Below are 5,994 nucleotides of genomic sequence, written 5' to 3'. Positions count from 1 at the left end.
TTGATTAGGAGGCCGTTGTATTTGGATGGCCTTGTATTTGGGATGGCCTTGTATTTAGGATGGCCTTGTATTTAGATGGCCTTGTATTTTGGATGGCCTTGTATTTTTTGGTATTGGCCTTGTATTTTGGATGGCCTTGTATTTTAGGATGGCCTTGTATTTTGGATGCCTGTATTTTTATGGCCATGTATTGATGGCCTTGTATTTTAGGATGGCCTTGTATTTAGGATGGCCTTGTATTTAGGATGGCCTTGTCATTTAGGATGGCCTTGATATTTTGGATGGCCTGTATTAGTGGGATGGCCTTGTATTTTGGATGGCCTTGTATTTAGGATGGCCGTATTTTGGATGGCCTTGTATTTAGGATGGCCTTGATTTAGGATGGCCTTGTATTTTAGGATGGCCTTGTATTTTGGATGGCCTTGTATTTAGGATGGCCTTGTATTTTGGATGGCCTTGTATTTAGGATGGCATTTGTATTTAGGATGGCCTTGTATTTAGGATGGCCTTGTATTTTAGATGGCCTTGTTGTGTGGTGAGCCCCCATAGCATAATACACTCAAGACGCTTCATGTGGCGGCCTGCTTATAAATGTATAATTAGTTAATTGTGTAAAAGGGGAACTTGGGATGACTTGTTAGGGATATTCACTTTATGCACTTATAGGACTCACACAGAGATGTTGAGCAACATTGATCTATAATAAAAATGTAAAAACGTTTTCAAATGTATAGAAATGTACATTGGTCARCGTGTTATTACCCATTCGTATTATTATCTGGATTTAAATTGAGAAATGTATATTTTTTGTAGTCTGGTTTGGTTGAAGTGTTGTGGCATTATGTAGGTTAACTAGAGAGAGCATGCTGTTCTAGTTTGGAGAGGGATAAATAAAACTTGGCACATCATTTGGGCCACACTATTAATAAGAATGTCATTTCGGTATCCCCCTCCCACCCCTCCTCCTCCCCCTGTACCCCATTACTGCTCTGGACATTTGCCAAATGGTGGACGCATGGCAGCTGGACGCATGCGCAGTGTGCCGTGATCAACACAGCTCAGCTTCATTCGCTGTTCAAGAAGGGGTCTTAATGCCGATCGAAGTACTCAAACAAACTTTATACCAACGTTAAAATAACCAACGAACTTTCGTAGAGTGAACGGTCCGTTGCTCCATATAGCGCTCCGACGTGCCGCTTAAATTAGTCATATAGTTTACTTACGGTTAAAAGTGTTTTTTTCCCCCGCTGTTGTTTTGGTATCTTCGCTAGGCTAACGCCAGTCAGTCAGACCAACTGTAATTTGTTTGAACTTCTTCTGAGAACGAGTCCAGTCCCGGTGACAGCAGCAGAGCGAGCTGTGTGTTCCGCTGTTCCAACTCCTCTTCAATCTATCATCATGAGCTTGTCCAAGGAGTGAAAACGGAAATTGGAAAGGAAAGTGTGTTTTTTTTTAAAGTGCAAACGAAGATAATCTTCCTAACCCAAGGTATGTTTTGTATTATTTCATTTTTTTGTTGTTGTTGTTGTGTGTGAAAATGATTAGTCTAAATAAGTGTTGGCCAAATAGGTATATAGAACAAATAGGCCCATACAATAGCCCATTGAAACGACTGGGCTATAACATGTTATGCAGGTGTCATTTTCTAGTTTTGATATGCAGCCGTTATAAACTAAACTAAAATCGAAATAAATCCTGTTTTTATGAGCCCTTTTGTAGCCTAATAGTTTTGCTATTTGTTTGACTATTTAGTCGTAATAACATGTTTTTATCTCCAATAATTAAATGACCTTTGATTAGATCAGTAACTGCAATTAGGCGTATCTGCTGTCTATCGATGAGTAGTCCAGTAGGCCTAAGCCTGCTGTTCAACAATAATTCAATATTATTGCTTTGTTACACCTTAATATTTACTAGGCCTCATTTTGAATGAGGTGTCATTAATATATGTGCTAGATTTTGAATATACCTCTGAAGTAGTGAAATAGTTCCCCCCCACCCAAAAAATAAAATATTTTACAGTATATATTTGTTATTTTAAGCCATGTATTTCTTACATCATTCAGGCTAATAATCTAACTCTATGATTGTAATATTCCCTTTCCACTTTCACCGTTTAGAAACTTCAGCATGCGCGAGCTCCATGCAATGCGGTGCTCATGCCCTCGCAGTCGCCGGTGGCCACGAGCGCATGCCGAAACAGCCTCTGTCTCTTGCGCTGTCCATCCTCGTGCCGAACGGGCCGCTTCTATCCCTCTCTTGTGCAGACCGGCGGCCTCTCTCTCTCTCTCTCTCTCTGCCTCACTTGTGATCTTCACGTGTATTTTGTGTTTATATTTGATATGTAGGAAATGGGATTAGTATCCCGTGCTGCAACACGCAGGACCACCACCGTGCATACCCCGACGCGCCACTTGCTCCGTCCCAGAATGGACCTGGCTGGCTAACGGCCTGTCCCTAACAACTAGCAACAACATGATCTGAATCGGATACCTAACGAAATTCATACAGGATCGATTACACATTGAGGATTCATAGCCCAAACGCACTTATGCACAGCTAAGCGCAGTGGGTCTACCTCTATTGTTTTGGTGAGATTTAGTGTTGTAATGTAAGTGTTCGCCCGGACTTGTATAGCCTACGTTATTTTTTTTAACTCGTCTTGAGGGAATATTGTTGACAAATTCGTGACATCATTTGAATAGACATTTATTTCACATTATAGGCTATTCAACATGGGTGTTATGGTACTGTTATTAAGGTAGTGATTTTCACAAAGAATGACAAGATATCAAATAATGCTTTTTAAAGGTTTGGAAACTATGCATAGATCCTCAAAGTCACAGGCCTTAGCCTATTCGTGCCAAATATTTGATTAAAAATAAAAAAAGATTACGGGACTTCTAATGTATTAATCTATTACAATTTAGTGTGGTCTACTTATTGATGTAAATATAAAATATTTGTGTTTTTATTATTTTAATGATTGAGTGTAATTGTTTTAATTTCAACAGTTGAGGCTGACATTTGTTAGTGGTTTCCGTTCTATTTGTCACACCTGTAGTAGTGTACGTTCAGATGGAAAAGGTGAAGTCTAAAACGGAAACGGTTTGTTTGTGTCATAACATAATCATTATTTTAGACAGTTACGCATCAGAGACATCACGTGATGAACAATTGTCCCCAAAAAATATTACCCATGATATCCAGTGGCTGCTGCTCTTACGAGAAAATGTGGAACCCCCTCTCAAATGCACACACATTTTTTTCCTCAGCCCGTTCTTTTGTAAAAACACAGTGGCCTATAGAACCACATTAGGTGTGATTGCACCAACTCCAATTGATATCGTTTTGTTTAGACCTCCTTTAACAATTACGCACCACACACAGAGTCGTAAATTAGTAACTTATCTGCGGTGCCTTTGCTGGAATAGTCTGCCAATACCGCGGTAGTAAACGCCTGAAATGTCTTTCTGACAATGGCAGTAAAGCAGTGATGACACGCTGGCATTACGCGACGGTATTTGGGGAAATGGCCATGGCGTTAATTGCGCTCCTCTCGTGCGCCTGGAAGTTTTATATAAAAATCAACCCAAAACAGGAATTCCCATCACGTTTTAGAAACTTTGAGAATAGTGGACCTTGGCTACAATAAAACATTTTAAAAAATTATTTTGTCAATAATGTACGTTTTGGATGTGAAGACGACCAGTTTATTCGTCCATCTGCGCTCTCGTCGAGACAATAGGACCGTGACACGTATGTAGCCTGTAGGCCCACGCGTGGCATGACTGATAGCCATGTTGATAGCGTCATGCGGTTTGTTCAACAATCTCCTCGGTTTCGTTTTTTTTTTTTTTATATGGAGTGAAATTACCACAGTGTAGATATGTAGCCGACTTCATTCCCCCCACTCTCACCCATCTACCGTTCCCCTGCTTCCCCCTGTTCCATGTGTTACCCTACAGAGTCAATACCTACACCAAGAAATATAACTCTCCCTTCAGGGAGTTTTGACGGAAATGGCACTGGCAGGCCTGCACATTGATTCCTTGCACAGTATCGAGAGAGAGAATGAGCTCAATTGGCCCGAGAGAAGCATTATTGTCTTGGGTTTCAGGCCAACGTGAGCTCAACGCTATGAAAAATTAAAAGGGATGCAAGACTAAAAGACAACGAAACACAAACTAGAAGAGTTGACGTTCGTCAGAGAACCAGAACCCAGCTCTAGCACGGAGTGGGACAGTTGGGAGATTTAATGGTGTAGCCAGCCGGTGCTTATTATTTGTACTTCGCCCTCATTTTAGTTTTTCAGATTTTATTGAACAGATAGAGAGAGGACACCGTAGACATGTGTGATACACACACACACACACACACACACACACACACACACACACACACACACACACACACACACACACACACGTCTCCTCTTCGTTGTTGATATCGGTGCAGTCCTCGCTGTAATGAGCCGCGTTACAATTCTCACCAAGTGGGTTAACACTATTGGGACGATGTGTAAAGTTTTTTTTTTTTTTGCCTTCAACGCCCGGAGACCCGGGTTCGCTTCCAGCTCCCTCTGTTCACTACAATAAGTAGTCCTGTAAATGATTATTCAGCTTTAATTTCTGCTAGATACTCTAGTCACTGAGCTCTTCAGTAAGGCCATTCTGCTGCCAAAATGTGTCTATGGAGATTACATGGCTGTGTGCTCGATTTTATACACCTGTCCGCAAAGGGTGTGACTGAAATAGCCGAATCCACTTAATTGAAGGGGTGTCCACATACTTTTGTGTATGTATGTGTGTATATATATTACACACACGCACACACACATATATATATATATATATACATACATGCATACACACATACACACATACATACACACACACACACACACACACACACACACACAACATACATACATACATACATACATACATACTACATACTACATCATACACACAGTCTTGTGCAGCTAACCTTGTGGTTCCCTAACCCTAAACCTAAATCTAACTTAACCCTAAACCTAACCCTAGCTCCTAATCCTGAACCTAATTCTAAACCTAACACTAAATCTAAACGTAACCTAAACCTAACCCTAGATCCTAATCCTGAACCTAATTCTAACCCTAACCCTAACACTAAATCTAACCTTAACCCTAAACCTAACCCTAGATCCTAATCCTGAACCTAATTCTAACCCTAACACTAAATCTAACCTTAACCCTAAACCTAACCCTAGCTCCTAATCCTGAACCTAATTCTAACCCTAACCCTAAATCTAACCTATCCCTAAACCCCTAGAAATAGCATTTGACCTTGTGGGGACCAACAGAATGTCCTCAGTTGGGCTAGTGTTTGTTGATTAACCTTGAGGACTTCTGGTCCCCACAAGTATACTTACACATGTTCACACACACACCACCACACCCACAACACCACACACACACACCACACACACACCACACACACACAGAGACACACACACACACACACACGAAGTATGTGGACACCCCTTGAAAATGATTGGATTCGGCTATTTCAGCCACAGCCGTTGCTGACAGGTGTATATTATCGAGCACACAGCCATGCAATCTCCATAGACAAACATTGGCAGTAGAATGGCCCGTACTGAAGAGCTCAGTGACTTTCAACGTGGTACTGTCATAGGATGCCATCTCTACAACAAGTCAGTTCGTCAAATTTCTGCCCTGCTAGAGCTGCCCTGGTCAACTGTAAGGGCTGTTATTGTGAAGTGGAAATGCTTAGGAGCAACAACGGCTCAGCCGCGAAGTGGTAGGCCACACAAACTCACAGAACAAGAAGTGAGTAGGGTGTAAAAACAAAATGGTCTGTCCTCGGTTACAACACTCACTACAGAGTTCCAAACTGCCTCTGGAAGCAACGTCAGCACAACAACTGTTCACCGGGAGCTTCATGAAACGGGATTCCATGGCCGAGCAGCTGCACACAAGCCTAAGATCA

This window comes from Salvelinus sp. IW2-2015, unplaced genomic scaffold (assembly GCF_002910315.2).
Source record: "Salvelinus sp. IW2-2015 unplaced genomic scaffold, ASM291031v2 Un_scaffold1429, whole genome shotgun sequence".
Lineage (NCBI taxonomy): Eukaryota > Metazoa > Chordata > Actinopteri > Salmoniformes > Salmonidae > Salvelinus > Salvelinus sp. IW2-2015.
Note: the sequence above shows the minus strand (reverse complement) of the source record.